Here is an 18,910-nt window from a genome sequence, read left to right as displayed (position 1 = left end):
CCTCTATTGGAAACAAGGCCCTGCGTCTTGTTTGGTACATCTAACATTTAAAGATCCAATTAACCCCTTCCACATTCAGATGTCTGGCAGGTTCTACATCATTATTCTTGTCATCTTGGTAGAAAAATGAAGACCATTGGTCAACATTCTCGTCTAAGAGAATGATTTTCTCTCCTTTAAGATGGTATGGTTTTGATCTTAATTACCTGTCCTAGGACCATGCCTTGAATGTTTGGTTTGCCTATTCATGGTGCCTTGGAGATGTGGTTGAACTTTAGACATGGGACTTTGTGGACGAAAGTGAAGTCATACTGGGGATACGCTCTCAAGTGGAAGCTCCTGCTCATCCACGCCCCTTTCTGAGACATTGTCAGGTCAGAAGCGTTGCCTAGCAACCCTTTCACAACCATGATATTCTGACTCTCCGAAGCCCAAAAGCCATGAGGCCAAGCAACGATGGAATGAGTTCCTCAAACCCAGAAGCAAAACGATTATTTCTTCCTTTTCAATTTCTTCCATCCAGTATCTTGTCACAGTAAGGAAAGCTAACAACAGCACGAGTTCAATTGAATCTCTCAAAAGCCATAGCTTTCATGGGAGCAAGAACAAATCTTGATTTAATTCTCCTTTCTACCTATAGGTGCAGGACACGATGGGTTCCAAACACATTTACAGTAGACTATTGATTTCATCAGTGATTGATCGTAAGGATTGATGTGTTCATCCTGAAAAATTCTTTTACCTTTTTGCAACCCATTTTTAAGTTTTTTGAAAGTCCATTTACTCATTTGCCCCACAACTTTTCATTAGTACAGAAGTGCAGTCTAGACACAAGCCCTGATAAGAGCATCAGCATTCAGTATTTGATGGAAAGATAGCTTCATAATTCCACATTGTAATAAAGCTTTTAGTGTTTTTAAAGCCACACTCCTTCAGGAAAATAATGCTTTACTGCTGACTCAGGATCAACTAACATCCATCTTCAAGCCCCCACCCCTGGGGTCTATTTCTCCCATATTAGCACTTAGGCAGCCATCCATTATAATAGAATCCCAGGACAGAAAGACAATTATCCCTCTAAATGAGCTAATTCCTAATTAGTGGGGAAAAAATACAATACCTAACCTAGAAACGTTTGTTTTCCTTGTACTTCAAGACACACTATTTTTATGTGTATAATAATAAAGACTATGAACCCGGATTGTATTTTGCTCTTTGGTAACAGGCTCTAAAGTAAGACAACCACTTTAAAAGACAAAATAAAAAAAAATAAATAAAAGCTTGTTGAGGTGAGCTGATAGCAGAAATCTCTGTCAAACTGGAGGGCAATGATAGGCTGGCTAGTCTGAAGAACACACACGTGGAAATGAGGTCAGGAAAGTGCAGGAAACGGAACCATGTCAACAGCTGAGAGGCTGATGGAGACGGAAATGAGAGGTCCGATAAAGAGCTGTGAGTACAAATTAAGCACTTAGGAATAGTTTTGTTTGTTTTTTGGAAAGCAGGACCAGGAGCGTAAAGAAACAGTTGATGCAAAATGTCCCCTTTGCCTTATCTATCATTCTCAAAACTGGCTCTCTTCCCCACTTTCTCTGAATGAGACTGGCCGAGGGAGTGTGTCTCACTAGTCACTGAACAGAGAGTAGCTGGGAGAAGGGGAAAAATGGCGTGACTTGAATCCTTCTGTCCAACTGTCTTGCCATGTGTTGCCTCTTTCCCATTTGAATACACCTTCCCTGTTGTGACACTGTCTTCTGTAAGGTCCTCAGCAGTGGCTGAACACAGACGAATACAGTGTTTTTCTAAAATAAGTCATTTTCCTAATAAATGATTGATTTAACAAAGCATTTTAATCCAAATTTCTTTAGATTTATTTATTTTACTTCGTGTGTGTAAATATTTTGCCTGAAAGTGTATGCACCTTGTACATGTCTGGTGCTTACCGGGGTCAGATGAGGGTGCCAAATCCCCAGGAACTGGAGTTACAGATGGCAATGAGCTTCCATGTAGCTTCTGGGAACTGAACCTGGATCCTCTGTGGAGCAGCAAATGCCCTTAACCACTGAGCCAACTCTCCAGCTCCACAAAGCATTTTTACAGAGATTATAGATTTTTGTTGGAACAGCCTTAGTTCTCGTTAAAAGTGACCGTAAGATATTAATTTCTTATATATTCTTGACCTCGAATATACACATCTACCTCACCAGCAACATTCTCATGAAGTTACATTTTGAATTTTCCTTTTATCACATAATAATGACTTTAGTGATACAAGAAAAAACACCCATTATGAATCAAGGCCTACAATGGAAGGACACATTATGATCCAGACAGATATGAATATTCTTGCTTCATAGAACATGTTCCAGTAGTTCCCAAACCAAGTAGCTTGCTTTAACGAATTCACTACCTTACAATAATTTTTTTTCATATACAAACTTGCCCCCAAATTAATTCATGATTAATATATTTAAATAGATGCTTACTTATTATTTTGGATACCAATTTAATACCTAATTAAACTTGAAAAATATGTTTTTGAAGACAGAATTTAAAATGTATTTAATCTCATAAATAAAATGCCAGTTTGTAGTACTACTACACACATTTGTTCACTTGCACGGTGTTCCATTGATTGCCAGGTATGAATGATTGAATGCCGAAATCAAACATTAATTTCATTGTAGAAAGATTTTGGATTTAGGCCAAATTGGGTAAATGTTAAGGCTCTTCTTCTTGTAGCAATATTACCTCAGTCATAGTCATTAGTTTCTTTGAGCCTTTGTTCGAAGCGATAATTTTGTCTATTGCATGGAGGTGTTGTGATAAATTGGATGGTAATTGCATAAATGTTCACAGAATTAACAACCAATATTATCACATGACATTAAGAGCTGAGCCATGCCCTTTATCATAACTTACATGTTGTTAAAGTTCTGATCCTCTGCGCCTTAGGGTGTGACTGTAATGAAACAGTCTCTAAAGATGGAAGACTGTGGAAGCATAGGGAGAAGATGGCAATCTGCCTGTCAAGGACAAAAACCTTAGACGAAGTTGGAAAACAACCCTGCCCATACTTGGATATAGGACCCAGAAAATTGAGAAGATAATGTTCTCCTGTTTAAGACATCTTGTCTGTCATATTTTATTAGTGTTTGTATAAAACTACTTCAAAAAATGGAGCTACTACAGTTTGATAATTGTTTTTATTTTTATTTTATTTTTTTTAGATGATATATTTGATCAGGCAGCCCCCTTTGTCAGATCCTCCCCACCTCCCTACCCACTTAATTTATTCTTCCTCTCTCTAAAAAGCAAGAAGCAAAATCACAAAAAGTAATAAGACAAAAATTACTAAAACAAAAAGCCCACCAAACACAAAGAAACAAACCAAAGACCATGGAGTCTGTTTTCCGTTGACCAGCTACTCCTGGGCATTGGGTCTGCTATGACTGTGGACGATATCCTCAGTGACCAGTAGATCTTGGAAGCTAGGTTCTCTCAGCTATAACAAGCAGAGGAAAGAATGTTCAGAACAGAGGGTGGTCCACTCCAGGACTGTCATTCTATCAGTCATGCTGCATTCTATTCACAAGCATCTTATTGTTGATGCTACCAGAAAAGAGAGCAGAAAACACTGGACCTGAAAACCAGAGATCCTATACACTAGGATTATACTTGCAGAATTCTCAGAAAAGGGAGAAAGTTTTTTTTTCTTTTTTTTTTTTCAAAATGGTAAAACGGCATTTCAGTGTAAGCAATGGCCACTTAGGTAAAGCCATTGAACACAGGACCAAAATTCTATACACAGAGCTTATACTGAGAACTGTAAGTTTAGAATTTCAATCAGGAAATCAAGCAGCCCCTGAATAAGAACTCTAAGGATTTGGTTCTTAGAAACAACAGCTACAACTGACTTTCTCCATCGCTCCACTCTCAGGTTTCTGATGCTACTGGGATCATGGGCCACAATATTCTCTTAACTTTTAAGCTCACTTCATGAAAAGTTCAATCATCATTATGCTAATGGCTCGAGGAAATGAAATTAAGGTGATAATGCTTATTCAATGAACATTAAATCAAGATAAACCTGAAGCAAAAACTTCGTAACCATATCACAGTACTGATCTCAGCTAAAACAGCTATTAAGTGGTTGATGAATCCTCAGAGTGGGATAAGACTCATCAACATAAATTTTCTATATGATAATTGAATTGGAGAAGTGTTTGGGAACACAAAGAATTTTATTCATGCGCATATAGCTTATAAGGACGATGTTTTCTCACATCTATATATCACTACTTACTGAGAGCTTTAGGAAAAGTTCTGAAAACCCCTGCAGTCATCAATTCTCATCCGTGTTTAATTACCTGAATAATCTAGACAAGTTTGAATCTTCCAAGCCACTGGTGTTTTCAATGACCAACTGTTTATAATAAACAAACATGATCAGAAGCCGTTCTGCTTTCTTAACCCTTAGCATTTTGAAATGTCTATAAAGAAGAAAGCAACACTAGAGAGAAGGTCTAGCTGTACAGCAAGGTAATTATGTACAACTTATGTCACCTAAGTATTTGACTTCTATATGCTAAATAAAGTTATTATCTTTCTAATGCTTGAATTGAGATAGCCTGTTATGTTCTATGTCCATTCCAACCTCTCAGGACTGTTATGTTTTGTTTTGGTTTTTTGTTTTGTTTTGTTTTTAATAAATATTTTTATTTTATAATTAATTTAATTTTACATACCACAACCAAAAATATGCTTTGTTTTTTAACGTAAAAATCACCAAGAGTTTTATATGTATGTATGTATGTATGTATGTATATTCACATTGGTTTTGCCATTTCTAAGTAACCACCCTCACATATATTTTTGATTTTGAAATTGTCCTTTGTGATGCTTAAATAATCATTCATCACTCCTATTACACTAAAATCACCTAATGATGATGCAATTGAACAATAGTTGGAAAATCATTAATTGTAACAGATACTGATGAGGTTGTCAAAAATCAAGATGACATAAGTTATTTGTAATCTATAAGTAGCTAGAGAATAAAAATATGATGTGAAATAAATTCATGTCTAAAGTAACTCAAATGAAAAATTATATAGCAAACTTTACAAGTTTGTTATAATAGATGTTTGCTTGAGTTATTTAATGCCTTATAAAAATGCCACACCAATGGTTACAAAAATAAAGCAAATGCATAAATTCTGCTTTTAAGAGTCTACATTCAAGTAGAAATATAGACAGGTTTACTTTATATAAATTTTTGGTCTGGCCGTAGAATGGGAGTTCCTTCCTTCTTTGAATCTAGGTGGTTATGCATACTAAATATAGAGGACTATACAATCTTATACAGCACTTTTGTCCTTAATAATCACATAGATAGATAGATAAATAGACAGACAGACAGGCAGACAGACAGATGGACGGACTGACTGATGGACAGACGGACGGACGGACAGACGGACGGATGGATGGATGGATGGATGAATGGACAGATGAGTGAATGGGTGGGTGTGTGGGTGAGTGGGTGGATGGTTGGATGAACAGATGGCCAGACAGACAGATGGACAGATAGGCAGGCAGACAGACAGACAGATAACACTAAATACAGCAATTGCATAGATTAGAAATTGAGGGATAGTGTTTGTCATTGTTTCAATCAGATTTAATATATGGAAAACAATAACAGATTGGCATACTAAAAAGCAGTATGAGATGCAGTTCTATTTTTAGATTTTGATCATAAATATCCTTTAAATATTTCTTCCATATAGGCTTTTAAATGTAATAAAGCTTTTAAAATTCTAGGTAGAGAGAGCTGAACATTCTGACAGGAATATTAATCAAAGATACACCCTAAGGGACTTAATTAAATATATTTCTACAATTAAAGTTTCCCTTGAACCTAGACATTTTAACATCAAGGGTAATTATTCCATATTTATTCCATTCACGTACATACATATATATGTACACACACATAAGCTGTGACATGTAACATGTGTAGATACCAGATACTGAAACTTATTATAGGAAATAACTTGTTTGAAATATAATCATACATTAGTTACATGTAAAGAAAAGAATATATTACTTTTGGTTAGTGGATTTTAATCATTTTGGAAGTTGCTATACTGCATTTCTCTTTTATTTTAAAGCACAAGATGCATACTTGGTCAGAGCCTTGTGAACTACAGTGCTTACTTGCTCAGTGTATGGATCCCAGAGTTGTGTTTTGTGAAGCTTTTAACAAAATCACATATTGAAGTGACAGGAAAGCTACAAAATTTCAAGAGTCTCAATGCAGAAATCATGTGTTACGAACACAGATGTTAATATACCTAATAGAGCAGATTGGAGACAGGTAGGTAGGAATGTAGGTAGGTAAGTAGGTATGTATATAATCATCTAAATCAGTAAGAAAAAGATAGATGATACAAACCCCACCTCTCAGAGCTCAGGGAATTATGGGAAAGAAGAGGCACAAAGATTGTAAGACACAGTGAGGATGGAGGACACCAAGGAAACAGTGCCTCCCAGACACAACAGACTGATGCAAGTAAGACCTCACAGAGATAGTTACAGCATGCACAGCCCCTGTATAGATACAAGCCAGATGGGTTCCCAGCACTGAGAGGAGAAATGGACATGGGTGGGGGGCGTAACAGAAGCTGTCTCCAAGTGACGTCTATTTGCAAGGAAAATTAGTTTTTTTCAATGGAGTCTCATTGGGTATACAAACCATACTTAAGTGGAGGATCTATGCTCAGTAATAGATGGCCAACACAAAATAAACTCACTAGTATTTTTTGGAGGGTTTTGGGTTACAATGTTTTGTCTGGGTGTTTTTTACTGTTGTTTTGAGTTTTTTGTTTGTTTGTTTTTTTACCTAACTGGTCTTTTGCTTATATATTATGGTTTCCAATTATGTGTTATTATGGGTGTGTGGGTGTGTCTACTTGTGTGTCTTTCTCATGCTTTTTATTTTCTTTGTTTTAATTTATTCTTGTTTGTTTGTATTTTTCCTGTCTGTTTTCTAAAGAGACAAGGCATAGAGTTATATGCATGGTCAGGTGGGGATAATCTGGAGGGAGAGGAAAGAGGGGAAACTGTGATCAGAATATATTGTATGGAAAAATTGTTTTCATTAAAAAATAAATACATATGTAATAGACAGATTGACAGTGAAACAAGCAAATCTTACATTTTCACCATTTTATGTGTTTATACTAGGAGTAGATGCTAAAATTTTAAATTAAGACAAATTGCTTGTACTTTTCCAAATATAATTATATGAGAAATCTTTAAATATTAGATTCTAAAAATAAATGCATTTTACCATGTTATAGTATCATTAATTTAAGCTTTGTATTGAAGAGTAGAAATCATGAAGTATAACACTATTTAACACTCTCAATATAAAGTGACTGAGTTACTGCTGGATCTAACTGAGGTATATAACTACTAATAAAGAGTTTCCCTATGTACTTATGAAACTATGGAGGTTCAAGGACTTGGTTAAAGGAAGATATCCATTAAATTTTAGTAAGTCAGAAATGTCTCCCACTAATTACTTTTCACATTTTTTCTGACAAAATACCTAACAGAAGGAAGGAAAGGTTCGTTTATGACTTAAATATTTCAGTTCATCAGTTGTGAGCACAATATGGATAAATGGCTCCATGTCAGGGGAGGCTTGGCATTACAGTTTACACATTCACACTGTGGTCAAGCAGAATGCATAGAGTCCAGGGCTAGAATGAACAGCAGCTATAACCTTAAAAGACATACCCCTAGTAACCAATAGCTAAGCCCTCCCTCCTAAAAGCTGCAAAGTCTGAAAAACAGAGTCACAAGCTGGGGACTAAGCATTCAAATCAGGATTTTGTGGGGAGAATTTCAGATTCAAATCATAACTCATCAAATATTTTTCTCAGTGCATATTATCGCATTTTGTTGTTCATTAGAGATAGAAAATTACTTCTCTTTGAAACTTGAAACATAGATCAGATAGCTACATGTCAAATACATTTAGTCTGAAATGTAATTTAGGAGCAGTAAACACATGATAACAGAAAAATAATGAATTGATAGAACATTTCCCTTACGATACTATAAAAGTTGTATCATTGCTGTTGGTTTACCCTCCATGACTTGATGGTAAGAGCTTACGGCTGAAGACACCACATCCTTGTGGCACAAAACATGGAGAAATCTAGTAGGTGTTCAAGGGGAAGCTTCATTGCTGTGGGATGGTCTGTATGTCAAGTGTGTTGCTGATTGGTCAATAAATAAATCACTGATTGGCCATTGGCTAGGCAGAAAGGATAGGCGGGACAAGGAGGAGAATAAAGCTGGGAAGTGGAAGGCTGAGTCAGAGACATTGCCAGCCGCCAGGATGACAAACAGCATGTGAAGATGCCGGAAAGCCACGAGCCACGTGGCAAGGTATAGATTAATGGAAATGAATTAATTTAAGCTGTAAGAACAGTTAGCAAGAAGCCTGCCACAGCCATACAGTTTGTAACCAATATAAGTCTCTGTGTTTACTTCATCGGGTCTGAGCGTCTGTGGGACTGGCAGGTGAGAGAGATTTGTCCTGACTGTGGGCCGGGCAGGAAAACTCTAGCTATACTTCATCCTATTAGATGCATTCATAGTACTAGTAGATGCTATACATATTAACAGGAAAGAAAAGCAATCCTCATTTTCAGCCAGCTACAAACTGCAAGCTATAATAACCTACCTGCAAGATATACCCACTGGCCCAATAGTAGCATGAATAATGTAGAGTCTAAGAACCATTTTAAGGCATATTGGATGGGGTGAAACCCCTGCCTAAATTAGGCCAAGAATCAGATATGTCATGGCCCCTAGGGGAAAATATCAGTAGTAGTAGTAATAGAAGTAGTAGTGGTAGTGGTAGTAGTAGAAGTAGAATTAGTATTAGTATTATTAATGCTAAATGACCATAACAATAAAATGACTCCTAATGACATATTCTGATACTCATACATCAGTGAATCATTTGGCCTTCACAAGATGAACCTATTCTTGCAAAAGATGGTTATAGCCATAAGTTTCTCTGGTCCCACCCTGCCCCATGGTCCCACAGCTGCTTATGAAATAATCACTCAGAGGCTTAATATTAATAGCAAATTATATAGCCTGTGCATCAGGCTTCTTGCTAGTTGCCTCTTATAACTTACCTCAACCCATTTCTATTAACCTATATGTTTCCACATAGCTATGACTTTATAGGTCTGCTGGCATCTTGTTGCTCCTTTGGTGGCAGGGTGGCCTTTCTTCTCACTCTTTTTTCTCCCTTCTTTTCTGTTTGAATGACCTACTTAACCTTATTTTGCCATGCCATAGGCCAATGCAGCTTGATTTATCAACCAATCAGAGCAACACATATTCACAGCATACAGAAAGACATCCCACAGCAGATAGTAATTAACAAAAGAACACAACTAGACAACATGTAAAGAGTGAGAAACTTTTGACTGCTTAGTCCTGAATACTGCTTTTTCAATCACATGCCTCCCCTTAAGGCTCAAGGATCTATGTAGAAAAGCGGGAAGAAAGCATGTAAGAGCCATAGATGGTGGGTGACTTCAAGGAAACCATGTTTTCTAGCCACAACAGAGAAGATGTACATATGAACTTACAGAGACTGATAGTATCACAAGACCTGAAGAAGCTTAAGCCAGACAAAATCCCAGCACAAGAGAAGAGAAAATTGCCATGAAGTCTCACCTCTAGCCAAGAGGGTACTTGCAAATGATAGCTTTGGGGGGAGAGAAATCAACTTTCTCAGTACAGTCACATATCAACAACAGACAAGGGGACAGGTCTCACACTCAGGTTTAGTTGGCCAACACAAACTGGACTACGTGTTTTATAGGGGCTTTTATCTTTGTTTTGTTTTGTTTTAAAAGGGAAATAACAAAACTTTAGGTGGTTAGGGAAGGCTCTGGGAAGAGGTAAGGGGCTGGAAAGAATATGATCAAAATATATAGTATAAAATTTACAAGAATAACTAAAAATAAAAGTTTAAAAATTTTTAGTTTGTGAGGTTGGGAGATGGTTCATCACTTAAGAGCACCTGGTGCCATGACAACAGATCAGAGTTCAATTCCCAGCACCCTACCAGACAACTTTCAAACATCTGTTAACTCCAGATCAACAATAACTGGCATCTTCTCTTGATCTCCCCAGGAAACTGCACAGAAGATGTGTGTATACAGACACATATACATGGTAATTTATCTTTTTAAAAATTTAAATTTTCTATGGGGTCTTCCCCATGGTGTTGAAACCTGTCTGTGAGCTTCTATTAATAATTCTAAATGCAGCATACTCAGATGAAGGGAGCACTGAATTCAATTTAATACTCTGGTCTCATCTCTTAAAATAGTTACTGTAATAATCGTAGATAATCTCTCCCTTTTTCTTTTCTGTTACATTTACATTATTTATATCTTTACAGATATTATGCTATCATACCATGTATCTTCATGATAATACCACAGCCAAGACATCTAAAGACTTTTATTTCTAATTTTTTTATTTAGAAAATTTTTTTATTATTATTAAGTTTTTTTTACTCATTTTACATACCAACCACAGATTCCCCTCTCCTCCCTACTCCTGCCTCCCAGCCTCCCCCCCAAACCTATCCCTGATTCCCACCTCCTCTAAGGCAAGGTCTCCTATGGGAAGTCAGCAGAGCCTGGTACATTCAGTTGAGGCAGGTCCAAGCCCCTCCTCTCTGTACCAAGGCTGCACAAAGTGTCTCACCATAGGCACTGGGCTCCAAAAAGCCCACTCATGCACCAGGGATGGATACTGATCCCACTGCCTGGGGGCCCCCTAAACAGTTTAAGCTAAATAATTGTCTCACCTATCCAGAGAGCCTAGTCCAGTATCATGGGGGATTCTCAGCTATTGGTCCATAGTTCATGTGTTTCCACTAGTTTGTCTGGCCATCTCTACACATTTTCCCATCATGATCTTGATGTCCCTTGCTCATAGAATCCCTCCTCTCTCTCATCAATTGGACTCCTGAAGCTTGGCCTGGCATCCAGCTGTGGATCTCTGTATCTGCTTCCATCAGTCACTGGATGGGGGGCTCTATGATGACAGTTAGGGTATTCAGCCATCTGATCACCAGAGTAGGCCAGTTCAGGCACCCTCTTGACTATTGCCAGTAGTCTAAGGTGGGATCATCCTTGCGGATTCCTGGGAACTTCCCTAGCACTCTGTTTCTCCCTATTCCCATAATGTCTTCACTTATCATGGTATCTTTCCTTGCTCTTCCACTCTGTGCCTGTTCCAGCTTGAACCTCCCATTTCCTTATGTTCTCATCCCCCATCCCTTCCCCTCCATTACCCCCTCACCCCCAGTTTGCTCATGTAGATCTCATCTATTTCTCCTCCTCTGGATCCACGTGTCCATGTGCCCCTCCTAGGATACTCCCTGCTAGCTAGCCTCACTGGAGCTGTGGATTGCAATCTGGTTATCCTTTGCTTTACCTCTAGTATCCACTTATAAGTGAGTACATACCATGTTTGTCCTGTTGAGAATGGGTTACCTCACTCAGGATGATGCTTTCTAGTTTCATCCATTTGCCTGAAAATTTCATGATGTCGTTGTTTTTCTCTGCTGAGTATTACTCCATTGTGTATATGTACCACATTTTCTTAATCCATTCTTCAGTTGAGGAGCATCTAGGTTGTTTCCAGGTTCTGGCTATTATGAATAATGCTGCTATGAACATAGTTGAGTATGTGTCCTTACAGTAAGATTGAGCAGTCCTTGGATATATACCCAAGAGTGGTATAGCTGGGTCTTGAAGAAGATTGAATCCTAATTTTCTGAGATACCACCATATTGATTTCCAAAATGACTGTATAAGTCTGCACTCCCACCAACAGTGGAGGAGTATTCCCCTTGCTCCACATCCTCTCCAACATAATATGTCTTCAGTGTTTTTGGTCTTAGCCATTCTGACAGGTGTAAGATGGTATCTCAGAGTCATTTTGATTTGCATTTCCCTGATGACTAAGGATGTTGAGCAATTCCTTATATGTATTTCAGCTATTTGAGATTCTTCTGTTGAGAAAATTTTTATTCCTACCAACCATAGATACCCCTCTCATCCCTTCTCCCTCTACTCCCAGCCTTTCCCCCAGCTTACCCCCATGGAGAGTCAGCAAAGCCTGGTATATTCAGTTGGGGCAGGTCCAATTCCCTCCCCCTGCCTCAAAGCTTTGCAAGGTGTTCCACCATAGGTAATGGGCTCCAAAAGTCCAGCTCATGCACCAAGGACAAATTCTGATCCCACTACCAGGGGCCCCTTATACAGACCAAGCTACACAACTGTCTCCCTTATGCAGAGGACCTAGTTGAGTCCCATGCAGGCTCTACAGCTATTGGTCTAAAGTTGATAAGTTCTCACTAGCTTGATTTGGTTGTCTCTGTAGATTTCCCCCATAATGATCTTGATGCTTTTAGCTCAGAATCCCTCTTCCCTCTCTTCGACTGTACTCCTGGAGCTCAGCCTGGTGTTTGACCATGGATCTCTGCATCTGCTTCCATCAGTTAGTGGATGAAGGCTCTATGATGACAGGGTATTCACCAATATGATTACTGAGGTAAGCCAGCTCAGGCACCCTCTCCACTATTGCTAGTAGTCTAAGCTGAGGTCATCCTTGTGGGAACTTCGCTAGCATCAGGTTTCTCCCTATCCCCATGAGGTCTCCCTCTATCAAGATATCTCTTTCATTGCTCTCTCACTCCATCCCTGTTCCAGCTCAACCATCATGTCCCCTTATGTTCTCATCCCCCATCCCCTACCTCCTATTTCCCCCTTCACTCCTAGTTTATTCAGGAGATCTCATCTATTTCCCCTTCCCAAGGTGATCCATGCCTCCTTCTTGAGGTCCTCCTTGTTAGCTAGCGTCCTGGAGCTGTGGGTTTTAGTGTGGTTATCCTTTGCTTTGCATCTAGTATCTACTTATGAGTGAGTACATACCATGTTTGTCTTCCTGAGTCTGGGTTACCTCACTCAGGATGATATTTTCTAGTTCCATCCGTTTGCCTGCAAATTTCATGATGTCACTGTTTTTTACTGCTGAGTAGTACTCCATTATGTATATGTGCCACATTTTTTATCTATTCTTTGGTTGAGGGGCATCTAGGTTGTTTCCAGGTTTTGGATATTATGAATAATGCTGCTATGAATGTAGTTGAGCATGTGTCCTTGTGGTATGATTAAGCATTCTTTCAGTATATGCCTAAGAATGCTATCATTGGGTCTTTATGTAGACTGATTCCCAATTTTCTGAGAAACCACCATACTGATTTCCATAATGGCTGTACAAGTTTGCATTCCCAGCAGCAGTGGAGGAGTGTTTCACTTGCTCCACATCCTCTCCAACATAAGCTCTCCTCAGTGTTTTTTATCTTAGCTATTCTGACAGGTGTAAGATGGTATCTCAGAGTCATTTTGATTTACATTTCCCTGGTGACTAAGGATGTTGAGCAATTCCTTAAATGTCTTCCCACCATTTGAAATTCTTCTGTTGAGAATTCTCTCAGTGTCTGTGCTACTGGTGTTATATTTAGGAAGTGATCTCCTATGCCAATGAGTTCAAGAATACTTCCTACTTTCTCTTCTAGCAGGTTCAGAGTAGCTGGATTTATGTTGAAGTCTTTGATCCACTTGGACTTAAGTTTTGTGCACGGTGACAGATATGGTTCTATTTGCAGCCTTCTACACGATATACAGTTATGCTAGCCCCATTTGTTGAAGATGCTTTCTTTTTTCCATTGTATAGTTTCAGCTTCTTTGTCAAAAATTATATGTTCATAGGTGTGTGGATTAATGCCAGGGTCTTCAATTCGATTTCATTGGTCCACATGTCAGTTTTTTATGCCAGTACCAAGTTGTTTTTATTACTGTAGCATCAGGGATCCTGATGCCTCCAGAGGTTGTTTTATTGTACAGGATTCTTTTGGCTATCCTGGGTTTTTTTGTTTTTCCATATGAAGTTGAATATTATTCTTTCTAAGTCTGTGAAGAATTGTGTTGGGATTTTGATGGGGATTGCATTGAATTTGTAGATTGCTTTTGGTAACATTGCCATTTTTACTATGTTAATCCTGCCTATCCATGAGCATGAGAGATCTTTCCATTTTCTGACATCTTCTTCAATTTCTTTTTTCAGAGACTTAAAGTTCTTGTCATATAGGTCCTTCACTTGCTTGGTTAGTGTTACCCCCAAGGTATTTTATATCATTTGTGGCTATTGTAAAAGGTGATGTAGCTCTGATTTCCTCCTCAGCCTGTTTGTCAATTGTATATAGGAGGGCCACTGATTTTTTTGAGTTGATCTTGTATCCTGCTATGTTGCTGAAGGTGTTTATAAGCTCTTAGCTCTGTAACCCATTTTTAATTGGATTGTTTGGTATTTGGATGTTTAGTTTCTTGAGTTCTTTATGTATTTTGGAGATCAGCCGTCTGTCAAATATGGGGTTGGTGAAGATCTTTTCCCATTCTGTAGGCTGTCATTTTGTCTTATTTACTGTGTTTTTTTGCCTTACAGAAGCTTCTCAGTTTCAGAAAGTCCCATTTATTAATTGTTGTTCTCAGTGTCGGTGCTACTGTTGTTATATTTAGGAAGTGGTCTCCTGTGCCAGTGCATTCAAGGCTACTTCCTACTTTTTCTTCTCTCAGATTCAGTGTAGCTGGATTTATGTTGAGGTCTTTGATCCACTTTTACATGAGTTTTGTGCATGGTGATAGATATGGATCTATTTGTAATCTTCTACACGTTGATATCCAGTTATGCTAGCCCCATTTGTTGAAGATGCTTTCTTTTTTCCATCGTACAGTTTTGGTTTGTCAAAATCAGGTGTTCATAGGTGTGTGGATTAATATCACAGTCTTCAATCCAATTCCATTGGTCCACATGTTGGTTTTAAAGAATGTGGGGAGATTTAACAATAGTTATAGCCATCTTGTATTTTAAAATCACACCAGCAATATCTTGAATGTATGGAAGTTCCTAGATCCGGAGAAACAGAAGACATTAACTTTACCCCACTTCAGTGAGAACAGGAAATGCTTATGTCCAAGGTTTCTTTAACTACATCCTTGTTCTGCAAAGATGTCAGTATTTTCTGGGGGATCCCAACTGACAATTACATGTAGTCATTATTCCCAAACTCTTATGACTGATAACAGGAGACTTTCTCAGCTCTTTGAGCACTCTGAATGATGGCAGAGTGTTATACTTAATTATTCCAGAGGAGTGAACTCTGTATTTTGTTGAGTTTATCTGACATGCTCTGAATGGTATGTGTATGCTGTGCTATCATTAGACATGGTAGTGAGAATAAATGGAGGTTGAAGCAACGGAATAGAGTAAATCATTAGTCATGTGACTTTTTTATGTATGGTACTGGAGATTGAATCTAAGTCTTACCTATGCTATAGAAACATGCTGAAATTTAGCTCCCTTGAGACACTGGATGAAAGTTTGCAACTAGTCTTGTTTGGACAATATCATGGTATCCTGTGTGTTAACAGTCATCATACCCCAGTTTTTTCTGTGCTCTTTCATGTACTATTGTGTGTCAGATACACTGGTAGAGTGTATTTGAAAATTGCATAATATCAGAGTCACTGTTAAATGAAAGAAATCATAGCCAAGAATGCTATCCTTGAAAAAGTCAACTACTGGTTTTATTTTGAAGCCACTATTTACCACATAATACAAACAAAAGGGTTATTGACTTTTCATTTTCATCTCTGATTCCATAAGACCTAAATCTTTTAGTAAGAGTTAATTGGGACATTGTAAAGTATTTCAATAATACCAGGCATGAAGTAATTAATAATAGAGAGAAACATAATATTACTTTAAACACATAAAGGAAGGACTTGGTATTTTCACAATGAGTCTGAGACATGTCATGTGATGTAACACAGAATAGAGCATGAGGCAAAGAGTTCTGACTTCCAGGTCAAATGTTCCTACCTTTCATCATTTAATTATTTTATCGTATAAAGTCCCATAGCTATTTTTGTGTTGGTGTTGAAATTGATTTTCCAACTACAAACTTTGTTAGACAACTTCACATACTAGTTATTCCTTTGATGTACAAAACAGTTTCACGCAAGGCCAAGCATGTAGCAAGTCTTCAATAAATAATTTCATACAATTATGACCTTATGACAATAGACTGAGGAAGGCACTTTGTTCTAGCTGCCACTCATCCATTCTTCTAATATTTTCTTCTAGTTATCTTTAATATTCCTTAAAAATGCATTACTGCAGGATGAAAAGTTTATATAATTTTATTTCCCTTTGTAATTCAGTCCCAAATCTCCTTGACTAAATGATATACTAAATGAAAATGTCTGTTTTAAAAACCTCTAAATATTTTCTCCTTAATCTATTTCTTTTACTTAAATTTTAAAATACAGATGCCTATCAAAGAAAGACACTTTATCCAATTCCATGGTCTAAAATTTCTTCTATCTTTCCTTACCTAGTCCTACTTAGGTTCATCAAATCAAGTGACTTGTATACATACTACTTGGATTATTAATCAGGTTAAGATACTGAAATTTTTACAACAATTTGAAACAATATACCCAGTAATATTTAAGTTCCATTATCCAACGTAATTTTATTAGAGAACATATTTTAAAACTACTATTTGACTACTAGTACCTGGATTTAAATATATTTAACTCTAGATTAGATTGCCAAACACAAAAGTAAAAGCCATTCCTTCAGCACATCCTACTCTATTTTTCTTTAATTTATAGTTTTAAACTAAGCAAATTATCTTTTTTTAAAATGAAAACAATAAAGATAATAGGTTTTACTTAATAATTATTATAAAGTATATCACTGGTTTTTATTTTCCAGAGATTATTACCCTCAGATGTCATTGTTTTGATTATTGGTAAACAAATGTCAGAACCAATCATCTTTTCACTATTAATATCCTGTTTGCCACCCCTTCTTTGTTTCATCCTCCTCTTGGCTTATATAAGTTTTATATCCCATATTTGTCTCAACTGATTTCCTATATTACTTTTCCTTTATCTTTATTCCTCTGTTTTTTATAGGTCTCAGTGGTTCCAGCTCAAAAAATTATAGAGTGTATCCATTTCTAATCATTCTCCAATTTTAAAACAAATGTCACCTATGTTGGGGTTTTTGTTGTTGTTGTTGTTGTTTTGAGGGAGTTCTTTTTGTTTGTTTGCTGCTTGTTTCATTTTGTTTTGTTTTTCAAATGATTAGCTGTGGAAAAGTCAAGACTTCAAAGACAGACTCCGGCATCTCTACCTAACACTGGAAAATACAGGTCAGGAATCTATCCTTGCATAGAGAGGTTTCTTCCTTGAAGTTCAGAAAAGGATGGATGCTGTCAGTACTACCACCAAAATTTAAACCTATAAAACCCTTCAATCAAACAGTTGGAAAAATAAAGACTGACTGATTTATTCAATTTTGTTTTACTATTCAGTGAAGGATTTGAACAGATGAGGGCTATGAACACTCCATTTCATTTTTCTAATATTTACCAGATAGTCTTCAATACAATCATGTAATAATATAAAGTAAAAACATAATATTTAGTGATGATGTTAAGCTAATACTTTTGTGTACTAATTTAAGATTTGTAAGAAAAATATAGTTGTATACTCAACTGTGCAAAAATTATGTCATTCATGAGACCCAGCCAGAAATAGATATTTGTCCAAAAACTTACATTGAATGTTTTAATGAAAGAATTAACATTCAAGTTATACATTTTATTGCTTCTTCAAAAAGACACCATAATAAGAGAATTTTAAAGTCAGATCAAGGTTATTAATGCCATTTTAGGGTTTTCACTGAAAATGATGAAATATACCATGAGAGTGGATGACTCAGAACATTGAGTAAAAGTCCTGGAAGAGAAATCTCATCTCAATCTATCAAAGAATACAGTGCTGTCAGGCTATGTGGAAGAAGATTTATATTTCACAACTTCAATGATTATAAATAATACATGATTATATTAGAGCAGCTCCTAAGGATTCATGAACATTTCTTGTGCGTGCACGACACATAGCCACAATCATTTGCTGCACTACTTCCCAGACCATATGCACCATAAGAAAAGATCATGCAAACCAACTGCTAATGAGCTTGAAGACTCAATGAAACAGAAGAATGTCATGCACAAATAAAGAAATGGGAGTTCCTAAATATTGAAAATTAGTCAATGCTACAAATATAGAAAACCCATGCTGATGAATAAATAAACAAACAAGGCCTATATGTCTGAGAGAGACACAGAGACAAGACAGAGACACACAGACAGAGAGAGAGAGAAAGGGAGAACTGATTTTGAATATCATTTTATTTGTAGAATAATACTATGATTTGCCTTGAACTCTAGGAAAATGCTTCACAAATGTATATCACCAAGGTAGATCAGGTGAAACAATTACTGGACCATCATAGAGATCATACATGAATCCTAGAGATGACAACCATTTTTCAAAAGCTGAATAAGTTAACAAAACCAAGCAGACAATTCTGCTAGTTCTTTGCGAATTTTGTGCAGTGTATTTTGATGATACTCATATTTATCCCCCACCATTATCTTACCTAGCTCCATCTCCCCTTCTCTACTAACCTAACATTGTGCCTTCTTTTTTTTTTAAACCCACAAAGTATAGTTTGTACTGTCTCATATACTCTTGGATGTGTGGCCTTCACTGAAGAGTGTTATACCCTTAAAGACATTGACTCTCTCTTCCCAAGCAGTTATGAACTGTGCATAGTCCCCTAGACAGGGTTAAGATCTCATGCTTAC

At 37.1% G+C, this 18,910-nt stretch overlaps 1 long non-coding RNA gene across 1 annotated transcript; it reads left to right on the top strand.

Moving 5' to 3' along the window:
- Nucleotides 1–420: 420 nt before the first annotated feature.
- On the top strand, nt 421–17,516 carry LOC131918778 (uncharacterized). The gene is made up of 6 exons (XR_009381083.1): nt 421–535; nt 641–704; nt 1,226–1,452; nt 4,481–4,542; nt 10,237–10,278; nt 17,344–17,516. It is a non-coding gene; the product is annotated as an uncharacterized LOC131918778 (long non-coding RNA).
- The last annotated feature ends 1,394 nt before the right edge of the window (nt 17,517–18,910 follow it).

Source organism: Peromyscus eremicus, chromosome 8b (assembly GCF_949786415.1).
Source record: "Peromyscus eremicus chromosome 8b, PerEre_H2_v1, whole genome shotgun sequence".
Classification (NCBI taxonomy): Eukaryota; Metazoa; Chordata; class Mammalia; order Rodentia; family Cricetidae; genus Peromyscus; species Peromyscus eremicus.
Note: the sequence above shows the minus strand (reverse complement) of the source record. Positions and strands in the feature narration are given on the sequence as shown.